The sequence below is a fragment of the Pezoporus flaviventris genome, unplaced genomic scaffold (assembly GCF_033815535.1).
Source record: "Pezoporus flaviventris isolate CSIRO_AGI_PZ_B2104156 unplaced genomic scaffold, CSIRO_AGI_Pfla_v1 ptg000015l, whole genome shotgun sequence".
NCBI classification, from domain to species: domain Eukaryota; kingdom Metazoa; phylum Chordata; class Aves; order Psittaciformes; family Psittacidae; genus Pezoporus; species Pezoporus flaviventris.
The window spans coordinates 28,029,328-28,041,416 of record NW_026892563.1 but is presented as its reverse complement, the minus strand read 5'-3'; the positions used below and the strand labels follow the sequence as shown (position 1 = coordinate 28,041,416).

General features: G+C 42.7%; 1 protein-coding gene across 1 annotated transcript in view; it reads right to left on the bottom strand.

Moving 5' to 3' along the window:
* Window positions 1-1,049, bottom strand: part of ZPLD1 (zona pellucida like domain containing 1) — a 112,373-nt gene extending 111,324 nt beyond the window's left edge. The window contains exon 1 of the mRNA XM_061454478.1: window positions 926-1,049. The gene's annotated coding sequence lies outside the window, so the exon portion shown is untranslated. The remainder of the gene's footprint in view (window positions 1-925) is intronic.
* Between the last annotated feature and the right edge of the window lie 11,040 nt (window positions 1,050-12,089).

Genomic DNA, 12,089 nt, shown 5'->3' with positions numbered 1-12,089 from the left:
ATAATTGAAGTGTCTGAAGAGTATTACAATCACTTAGAGCCCACTGACTAGCACTCAGTATGGCAAAGGAAGCTGCCAGATGAGTAGGTAAAGAAAGAGGTTTTGCATCAGATGTTGCATCAGTGTGTAGATTGTAACAAAAGTGTCAGCATCTGCCTTTTATTCAGGCAGTGAAGAAGAGAGCAGCCAGTCTATCTCAATGTGAATGTCTTTGAAAATCCGTATGCTTTTGTCAGGTTAAAAAAGCAAATTTGATTAAAAGTCACAATACAGAAAAAGTCATAACACTTCCATGCTTTTCAGGAACTGAAATTCAGCTTCACCTTACAATTGTTGGTTATTCTGAAAAAAAAAAAAAAACCAAAAAACAGGAATGCAAAGTAATGCAAGAAATTTCCAAATAATTTTTTTTTGTTCATCTTACTAACCTCAGTTGTTGAAGCAGATGTAGCTCTCTACAACTCTTTAATTCACCAATGTACTCCTCGAAAAAGATGACAAATGCAGTATTTCCAGTCTTTACTGGATGCTGGGTAAAACTCTGCAAGCTGAAGAAATTTTGATATTCAGTAGTAAGAAGTTAACTCTTACTTCAAGAGGAGATTGACAATAACAAAAGTTTCAGTTTACGGCTGACTTTTTTCTCATCTACGCAACTTAACTCTTTCAAATATTCGTATCTTGTCTACACGATGACTTCCCACAGCACTGAAATGGATAACACATGAAATGCAATTATTATGGTCCAGATAGCTACATATTGTCATGCTTAAGGTTATGACAAGTATTCGTCATGTATTACACAGGCATTTATCACAAGTGATAAATTTATCACAGTTTTTTCCATATAGCTGTGTGTCAGCTGTCTATTTTGTTCATAAAGCATGACTACATCACCACTGGAAGAGATTTAAGTGTTTCTTACCATATCAAAGTGTCGTGGTTTAAGTCCAGCCGGTAACTCAGAACCATGTAGCCGTTTGCTCACTCTCCCTACTTCTTAATCCCTCTGCTCCCAGAGGGATGGGGAGGAGAATCAAAAGAAAATAGTTCCCACGGGTTGAGAAAAGAACAGTCTGGTAACTAAGGTGTAACACAAAACTACTACTGCTACAACCAATAATAATGATGATGGCTTGACTTCATGAACATAGATTTGGGAAGGGCTTTACCCATGCTTACTTGCAAGTGTGAGTAAACCCTCCAGGCCTGTGCAGTGGATTTTTTAGGTGAGGCACAGCATGCACAGAACTGGTCCCACCCTTTACACCTGAGGTTTATCTGCCAGGGCCTAGCGAGCTTCGATGGTGACAGCAAAGTCCTCAGGCCATAGGTTTGGTTAGAGTATCCTTCTCTTAGATGGATAGCCTTACAAGGCTAAACAAGCTCCATCTGCCCAGGTTTGAAGTTAGAGTTGTCCTTCTCCTAGGATGGCAGTCCAAAGGCTAGTGAGCCCATCCTGCCCATGGACACACTTTGTCTGACCCTTCAGTTGAGACCTGTCTGGCATGGGAGACCGTACCGGAGGCATATGCCACCACCAGCATAGCTCTCAACCTCACAAGGACACACAAGCTCTTTCCCCACAACAAGGGGGTGTCCGTGAAAGAGAACTAATGGTAATAATGATAAGGGAAATAACAAGAGAATAGAATACAACAGCTCACCCCCCACCAACCACTAACGCAGCCCAACCCGAGGAGTGATCTCGCTGGTCGGAGTAACTCCCCCCAGTTTATATCCTGGGCATGACATGCTGTGGTATGGAGTACCCCTTTGGGTAGTTTGGGTCTGCCAGCTTCCCCTCCCCCATGGCAGAGCATGAGACAGAATGTCCTTGAGCAGAGTAATCATTACTTAGCAACAACTAAAAACATCAGTGTTCCCTTGCTGAAAGTCAAAACCACAGCACTGCACCAGCTACTAAGAAGGAGAAAAATGACTGCTACTGCTGAAACTAGGACACATGGTATTGCTTCAGTTTCCTGGTAAAGATGCCTGATGAAATGTAATCTGCCAAAGCAGCTTTGCAGTCTCTAGGTTGCTTTCCTAACTGACTTAGCAAATCTTTGCTACTAAGGCCAGAGGAATGTAGCTATGTCTATTTGGATCCCTTCACAAGTTCATGTCAGCATTTATTTAGCTTACAGGGTGCCAGCAGCTGGGACCATGGTTTTTTTGTACATCACTTAGCACAGTGAAGACCCAGATCAATAGTGCAGAGCAGTAGTAATGCCTAGTAACAAATGCACTTTACCCTGCCCAAAGCTCATCTGCAATGCACTGTGCACCATGTGCAAAACAACAGTGGAGCTTGTTGCACAGCCAGTGGCAGCCCTGTATCAGAGCCAGGAGCTGAGCCTCCTGTCACAGCCAGCCCAGCTCTAAGGGTTGGAGAAATCACAAAAGCAAGGGAGAAGGGAAGTGGGCAACACTGCATTGTTCATGGTTGTTTGAGGTTTAAAGCCTTGACTCATGGAGAGTTCCCTGTGAATGCAGAGAAGACAGTAAAACTGCATGACCATAAGACTATAAAAATCTTTAATGACATGACAAATTCCTGGATTACTTTCAGGAAGTCAGGTTATTGTGGACAACCCCTTGCAAGAATGTTGGGGAGTAGTAACACACTTGCCTCACTGCCTAGAGCTACTTGGTCTCTAGAACTAAAATCAGATAATGTTCTAATCTTGGTTGAGCAAGCTCACACTGATATGTCTTTTTAGGTCCCTCAGCAGCTTCACCTAACGCTGGAGCACTTTCATATTATGCATTAACACGGGGAATGGGTGTTAGGCATGAATGTGTTTACATTGTTACAACAATTAGAGGCAGTACTGATTAGTCCTGCCAGAACCAATTTTTTGACTATCAGCAAATCAAATCAGCTTCACTTGAAAAACAGCTTCAGCTTGACTTGAAAACTCTGAAGCATGACCCAGTTATTTGAGGCTCAGATGGGATTTATTTCTATCATTGACAAGATGTACCACCATCATTTTTGTGGCTGTGCTGACTACTGTGACCATGTAGCCAGAGCTGCTATCCCAAGCACCCCAAAAAGGAGCATAATACCATGGGATCATACTACCACGGTATCATATACACACACACCACTTTCTTATACACCCTCCTACTCACTAGCCAGGCAGCAGGTAAGCTGTCCAGCCTCAGAGACCGAGACAGCCAAGAAGAACTTTGTTCATAAGTCAGTGGCAGTGGAGTAGCCCAGATGATGTAACAAGGATGACACATCAAGCTGTAACCATTTTATATGGACACAAAGCATTCCTCATTTCTAGAAACAGCCCTGTCACTACTTGGTTAGGAGAAGCACAAAGAGACCCCTGAGCCAAGACAACCCCAGTCATCCACATGGCTCATGCCTGGCTTCAATGTGAAAGAAATCCAGCCTCATGCATATGGACCCACACCCCAGCAGAGCCTTTCTGATGCAATAGCAGTGCCTCCAGGGCCAGTACCAACTCACTCAAAGCCAGCCAAGACATCTCAACACATCTGGCCCCATCATGCCTGTAATTAGGCAAGCCTTGTCCTGCATTAGATGTATGACAGTAACTCATGAACTATGACCCCTCTGACAGTATTTAACTGTCAGGAGGCCCTCTAAACCACCATTAGTGAACCTTTTTTTAAAAGGTTAATTGGTGCCTGTTGGAACAGCAAATTCCCAAGAGTTTGCTGCTCCCACTAAGGAGCCAGGAAGCAAGCAGGTATGCAGTACTCTACTGGACATGACCTGGTATTGTGAGCCTGCAGCCCAGAAAGCCAGCTATGTGTTGGGCTGCATCAAAAGGAGCGTGACAAGCAGATCAAGGGAGGTGATTCTTTACTCAGCACTGGTCAGACCCCACCTGGACTGCTGTGCTCAGCTCTGGAGCCCCCAACACAAGAGGGATGTAGACCTGTTGAAGTGAGTTCAGAAGAGGGCCACAAAGGTGATGGGAGGGCTGGAGCACCTCTCTTGTGAAGACAGGCTGAGAGAGTTAAGCTTGTTTAGCCTGGAGAAGAGAAGTCTCTGGGGAGACCTTAGAGTGGCTTCCAGTACTTAAAGGGGGCTTACGAGAAAGCTGACGAGAGACTTTTGATAAGGGCATGTAGTGACAGGACAAGGGGTAATGGCTTTAAACTGAAACGGGAAATTTGGATTAGATATTAAGAAAAAATTTCTTCCCTGTGAGAGTGGTGAGACACTGGTACAGGTTACCCAGAGATACTGTGGATGCCCTGTCCCTGGCAGTGCTCAAGGCCAGGCTGGATGAGACTTGGAGCAAGCTGGTCTAGTGGAGGCGTTCCTGCCCATGGGAAGGGGGTTGGAACTAGATGATTTTTAAGGTCCCTTCCAACCCAAACCATTGTATGATTGTATGACATTCACAGAAGAACCTCTTCCTTTGTGCTGATTCAGAGAAAACTCCAAGAACAAACTCGCCAACTGATAGGTAGAAGGACAGGATGATTGTTATGTTTGCGGTATTAATGAACCCATTAAGCTGGTGTAAACATCTACTGGGGAGTATCCCGGGACTAGCAGATGTGCAGGATGGGAGCAGTTAAACTAACTGTTAAGTAGGACAAGATGATTGCTATGTCTGTAATGTTAATTAAGCTGGTGCTTCAAAGACTGCCGAAGGTATGAAGATTGTTGGGAGAAGTAAACGACCTTTAAAGACCACCATCACATTTTTTGTATGCATGTGGGAAACTTTCTGGAAAATGATGTAATTCATGTGTAGCCTTATATATAAGAATGGCCTGTATAGCGTGTGAGGAGGAGCTATCCCCCGTGTCTCCTGGCCCCGCAGTAAAGAATACCTGCTAGTCAACTTGAAACTCTGTTGGCTAGTGTGTTCCTGGAGTTTTCTCCGAATCAGTGCACAGCAAAGGAGGAATCAGAAGTGCTGAGCTGGTCAGAAAAAAGAAAAAAAGAAAAAGGAAGAAAATGTTGGTCACTCACTGCTTGGTCAAACCTGGATTTTTTTTTTTTTTTCAGTCATAGTGGGAAAGCATGATGTGTGCATCAGCCATACCAGCCACACATGTGTAGTGAACCAGACAGCAAACTCTTCTGAAGACATTCTAGACCTACTCCTTTCACATCCATAAAAAAGCACTTTATCCCAATATATACACTAGCTTCCATGCATGAAATTAGTAAGCCATCAAATATTTTTGAGTTTACTTAGTAAGGACACAAGAAGTCTTGAACTGAACAGAATTTCCCAGTAGGGCGGCCACATTATCTTTTGTAACAGTTGACATCTTTTTAGCCCAGGACCAACTCACCACAAAAAACAGTCTAGAAATTTGTTCTACCAGTACGTGGAGCTCTTCCTACATAACTAAAGGAAGAGCAAGCTCTAGCTGCTGCTTGAACCAAGAGTATAACTCTTTCCTCTTCTGCGAAGAGTGTTTGTTTTACCTCTTCCCTTTGTATTATTTGTTCTGAGAAATATCCATATCTTCATTACAGAAGATTTTTAGCTTTCTTAGGCTAAAACAGATTAAGTAAAAAGCAGTTCTCAGTACCTGTAGTCCATTCTTGCTGGTTTTATTGGCATGAGTTAGTTGACATCAGTCTGCAGAAGCAATGATTTGTGATACTCTCTGCGAGTGGTATATAGCAACTCTCTTTGGTATCTGCAGAGGACTGAATTCTGGCAAGCTTGCACACTCTTCCAAGACCAAGGAGGAATGGGCAATGTGCCTATGCATGCAGTCCTCACAAAGGCTAAACAGATGTTTAAAACCATGGTGTCATTTCAGACACATTCCCCATAAGGTGAAGTGTTGCTTCAAATAATACAGTTAAGCAAAGCAAAGCTCCTTTACCAGTGTGTCAGTGGCATGACTAGCTAATACACCACAGGCCCAGATGAACCCCTCTTCATTATTGACAGCAGTTCATGTCTGCCCCAGCAGAGAGAGGAGCTCTGACAGCATCCCTGAGCACCTCAGTATCTGTCCCTTCTTTCTCCCAGCCCCACTCCAGACTCTGCACAAAGATCACACCCCAGAAAAGAATGGATCAAGAGCACTTAACAAGCAATCACCCACTCTTCATATCAGCCCCATGAAAACGGTCACATTTTGCAGCCCAAAAGCTGAGAGCACAAGTTCCCTGAAGACATGCGACATCATGTGAAAATGCATACAGACACGCTGAATGTTAAATCCTCTGAAAGAAACCCAGTCAGGGAAAACAATCACTGCAACTCTACCACAAATAAAAGTGCTACAAATCACAACAGATCTGATAATTCAAAAATAAGTCCATGAACAAGCTTTTACTTTTCTCAAAAATCTTTCCATAATAATATTTTGGCATCCAGATCTTCTACGTTAATAACTAAAGGGTGACAGAACAGTTTTAAAAATGTTGTTGAGGAAACAGGACAATTAGGCTACAGTTCCCATAGCTACACTACAGAACAATCTATAGGACAATGGTATTATACCTGTATAGCATCTTAGGTCAAAGGAGAGCTAAATAACATAAATAGGTCAGTCTGTTTAATGAGAAATGGGAGCAGGAGAGCATGGCTCCAGTCAACAAATCAAGATAACTTTAAGCTTTGCTCAAGGACGGAGGCTAAATACTCCTTACCTTTTGAAGAACTGATAAAACTTATGCTTTCATTGCCTGGTTGCAAAAGCCAGACAATCTGACACAGGTCAGGCAGACCTCTTATGGTTCTGGATAGCCTACACTTCCCTCTCACATCACCCCTCAGCCCCTAGCAGATTTCCAGGAAATCAGCTCATTTTTAGTAAGAAGCAGCAGCACACAGCAACAACACACTTGAAATAAAGCCATGCTTCCTCTGATAAAGAGGGCATACTTGGTAGAAGACTTTAAAATATACCTAAACATAAGTATGTCCATCAAGCCGTTCCTTTAAACAATCACCTTCAGATTATTAGGCTTTGAACAGCTTCTCTGACATTGTGACATGGATAAATTCATTAACTCAGTGTGCACAAAACATCCTGTGGAGAAATGAAGTACCAGGTTTGCCTTACTGGTCAGTTAAAGGGATATGTAACTTGTTTAATGAAGCCAATTTAGAGTTACGTTCCATTTTAAGATTTTACTGGAAAAAAGTTTCTGATCCTGTCAATATTGGGAAGTGGTGTATTTCAGCCTGTTCAGGTTACTTTAAAACTCCAACCAATACAGAGAGTTTGCTTGGGAATTACAAGGAGAAGCAGACAATCAAAGGCAGGGTAGGAACTGTACCCTTTATATGACATGACAGGACTTAGGTAGCAGTTACTGGGGATCACCAGCATCCCACCCCAGGACCAGGCAGCCCTGACAGCTCACCCTGTAGTCTCTCTCCCTCCTGCACCCTGAGCACACCAACCTACTCAGCCTCTTGCATGTGCTTCATCAGACTCCTGTAGCTCCAAGCCACTTATTATTTAGATAATTAAATATTATATTTAATTAATAAGTTTTCTCTGAACACACACACACACACACACACACAGAGGTTTTCTCCTGCAGCCCTGTACAGGTGAATAGATTACTGGCCTGGCCTGCTTTGACTTTCAAAACTTGCCGCCTTATGGGCTGTTCCTGGCAGGGCAAGAGTATGCAGCAGTTACAGGAATCTATGTCAGCAAAACTTAACCCATCACAAAACTTAACCACTCACACCCTTGGCTGGCTGCCTCCAAGATTCCTCCCTTGCCTGCCCTCCAACACCACAGAAAGAAACCAGACTACCAAAAGGAAAAAAAAAAAAAGGAAAAAGATAAAGAAACAAGAGGCAGTAAGGAAGAAAGCTTTCTAACCCTGAAGGTCCATTCATGAGGAATGTGCAAAAGTAAACACACTGGGAAAGGATTTTTAGAGTAATTGACAACTAGGGAGATGTGAAGGATCAGAGCATAACACTTGGACTGGAGGCACTGTTTCTCACTAAAGAATGTCAACATAGAATTTTGAATTTATTTGTGCTTGGGGTTAAATCTTCCTTTTTGCTCAGCTATCCAACTTTAACCAAATCAAAGCCAGTACAGAGATGTCAAAATTGTGATTCAGAAATACTGGTTTCGAAGTTTTTGGCTCAGACACTTATTTCCTGCATGACCTTGGGCAAATCACTTAGTCTGTGAAGCACTTCATCTTCTAATCCATAAGGCAAAGACAATGCCTTACAGGCAAGTTATGAGGTTAAAAGTGACTGCAAATAGCCATTATGATGGGAGGCAAAGAATGATCAGGGAAATAGGGAAAGCCACCTCCTGGAGGATCCTGATCCCTTGCAGTTCTGTCTGAGATCAAGCACCCCACGAGTAAAATGTCCACTGTCTAATTAGCACCGATTTCTAGTGATGTTTCAGCCTCTCATAGTGAAATTGCATTTTATTGAAAAATGGTTAAATCAAAATGAGATTTTGATGTGGGTTCCTCAGTACGCAAAAAAATTCTCCAGCTAAACCTAAAATTCCATAGGTTATTTTTTAAAACACTCCAGCAGCACAGCATCACCTTATTTTGGAGCCCAGAATGTTATTCATCTCTGTCTTTTATTCAGAGTCAAGAAAAGGGAAAAATTAAACAGAAACCCAAAAACTTTGGCTTGCTGCATTCCTACAGTGTTTATCAGTGAGGAGGGGAGGAGTGCAAGAACTGAAACCACCGCACGAAGGAGGTGTTGCAACAACAAGAATGCTTATTTCAATGCCCCAGGCTTGGCCAGGAACCCAAACGGCTCCTGTATGCACACAGCCACTCTTTCTCCAGTATCAGCTGGGATGGTGCAACCCTCTTCCACCCTGGGCTCCATGAGAAGGGTGGGAAAGCACGAGAGACCAAGGGGCTCCCAGAGGAGTGTGGCCACTATGTTCATGGTGGCACCACTGTCAGGAGCTTGGCACAGGGGAAGCTTTCCTTCCAGTGCTGGCATGGGGCACCAGCATACTCACATTAAAGCATCCTGTCCCCACTGATAGGCAGTAGCATACATGCTTATCCAGACCCTTCTGCCAGCGTGCTGTTACTACCAAGAGGAGCTTTAACATGAGAGCTGAGGTTAGTAACCTTCCTCTTCCCCTCTTCCACAATGTTATCCCACTCTAGAAGGTCACTGCCTGAGGCAGCCAGGGCTCTGCGTTGCTAGCTGTCATCCCAGTTTCAGAAAGCAAGAAGCTTCCTCCTCCTGCCCTCATCTTCAGACCTTAGAGGTAAAATAAGCCAAGTAAATGGCAGCGATTAGGAGCAGCATACCATAGGCAAGCACAGTGTAACCCTTCAAAGACACAGGAACACCTCAGCAATTTAAACAAGATGCTAAACACAAGGATGATTTCTCCAGAAACACAAAACACCAGCAAAAGTACTCAATAGTTCTGCTACTTGCTGTTGTGTTTATATCTTGGTTTGGGTTTTAGGCTGAGATTATATTCATAGGATAATGTAGAAAGCCTCAGTCAAACAAACAGCAGCAGGAGAGTTTATGCTGGAGAAGGTAGGAAGAGCACCTAGGAGAGAGGAAGAAACAGTCACCTTTGTAAGCACAGGTAAGAAAAATTGTTCTTTCAAGCTATGGCAAGTCTTGCATATCAGGATTACATGTGCTTGATGACAGGGTAACAGAAAGACAAACCAATCCTCTTCTGCTCACATGAGAGGCACAGAACTTCCTCATAACTGGAGCCAAGCAGTACTCAAACAGGTTTGTCTTACACAGACATTCAGTGCCTAAGCCTGAAATAAATACTTGCAGCTATCTGGACCTAACAAGTCTGCAAATCAAAGGGATTGAGGGGGGGTCACTCCCATTCATGCTCCTGTCTGTAAGTTTACAGTCTTGAATAAAGCTACAAAAGTGCTTTGTCTTCCATAGTCTCCTTCCAAGTGTTAACCATATTAAGAGTACCACCCCTTTTTTTAATAACAAAAGACACCAGCTCCAAAGACCTCTTAAAGCAGGACTTTCTGCCAAAAAGAAATAACACCATAATTACACAGTGACAGCAGTTATCTCTATTCATAGCTACTACCACTTCAATGTGCACATGAGCAAACAGTGGAAATACCACACATTAATTAGTAAATATTCCTTTGGTAGCCAAGCTGATATAAATGCATTTACTTCTGCACAAATGGCTTATAAAAAAAACCCACAACAACAAACAAGAGCATTAAAGAAACTGCAGTTAATTTGACACAAATAATTAAAAAAAAACTCAGAGAAAAATTAAACAAAACCTCACTGAATTACTGCACACACCAGCAAGCATAGCATCAGCACAAGAAAAGGCACTTGCTTTCTGGAGAACACCTGCAGAAATGAGGTATAACCATAACTTTTGGTTCTATTGCTTTTAGCACCATCTGCTCTCAGAGCCAAGGAGAGCATCATCATACAAGTAATCCTCTTGGCTACAGCCATAGAGGCTAACTCCCATCACAACCTTCTGCCTCTGTTCTATCTCTCAAGACTAAAAAGCAAAAATAAAACAAGCTCTTTCCAAGCCTTTTATACCCCTAAGGAGACACGTCAGGGCCCACTTAAATCTTCGTCACAGGTGATTCTTCATTCTGCAGCCATTCACCCAATACCCACAGCCTTTTCCAACTTAGTCAGCCCTACTACTGTCTCCCCCTCTGAATGAAGCCCAGCTGATACATTTGGCATTGTTCACCCCACTTCATTTAAAGAAATAGCAAAGTTTACTGATGCCTTACTAGCAAATGGGAGTAGTAATGGAATAATGGAGAAAGGAGCCTGCAAATGCTCAGCCCTCCAGAAAAATCTCATGCCATTAAAGATGGTGCCATTTTGTCTCAGCTGGAGGTGGGTCAGCCTCCAAAAGCTGTATCCTGGTTTGCTAGAATGGACAAAACCAAGTCCATTGACTCAAGTGGACAACGAATCCAACTACAAGGGAGTATAACCATTAATCAGCCTGTTTCTTAACACATACTGTTAAAATCCAAACAGTACATGCTCTCCAGTCCATGATTAACTATCATTTCTGCCTTTGCCCATCTTCAAGGCTTTCAGTTAATGTTCAGAGTAATTAGGATGGCTTGGGAAAGAGAAATCGGCTAGCAGTGATGTATACCCACAAACACAGGTGCTCATGCATACACATTAAGTGAGCTGACCGGTATTAGCATTAAAAGGATAGATACTGAGACAATCAGCTATGACAAAGCAGATTTTCATGTTTTCCTTAAAAAATGAACAGAGCTTTCAGGCCTCCTGTGTCTTATCAGATGTAGAAAACAAAGGTACTCATGACTCATGCCCACTAACTGGAAAGCCTTAAGAGTCAGCCACACCTGAAAATTGGGCTGCAGAATAAGGCATGAAAAATTACCCACAGGTTCTGGTACATCTCTGGCAAGTATCAGAGGACTGATGATTTCTGCTATTTTTTTTTAACACTGCCAAATATCACATAATTCAGACAATCTGGACTCTCATTAAGATAAATTTAAGTTCCCAGAGCACAGAAGTGCTTCAAAACAGGGTTTTTTTAAGAATCAAAATTAAATGAAAACTGAGTGTGTAAAAACATGTGTGTTCAAATCAGTCTCAAAGTTTTGGAAGCTCGACTGCTAATGTGTGTGTGTTTATGTTTTGCAGATTGGTGTTAGTGGATTATGATAGTAGGATACACACTGATCACTGATAAAGCCCAGAGCTAAACACAGACATGAAGGAGAAAGGGTATATAACCCTGCCAAAGACCTATAATCATTACAAATACTGAGTTTATTTTTCTAACCCATAAGAACTGCTCAATTGGATGAAAACGGCCCCAGAAACATAACACAGAGGCCAGATGTGCTCCCACACTACTGCTTGGACCCACTAGGTGTGGGTAGAGGAATACTAGAAAACAACCAAGCCCACAGTATAGTGGTTGTTTAGAAGCTGTAAGTCAGCCAGCATGAAAACTGACATTAATCAGTACATGCACAGTAGCACAAGCCTGAGCACAGGACAGCTAAATCCACTCATTAATCTTATGATGTTACTAAGTGCTCATGCTTGCCCTGATACTAAAAAGTTCTGATGGAACACACTATTCCGTGCAAGGAT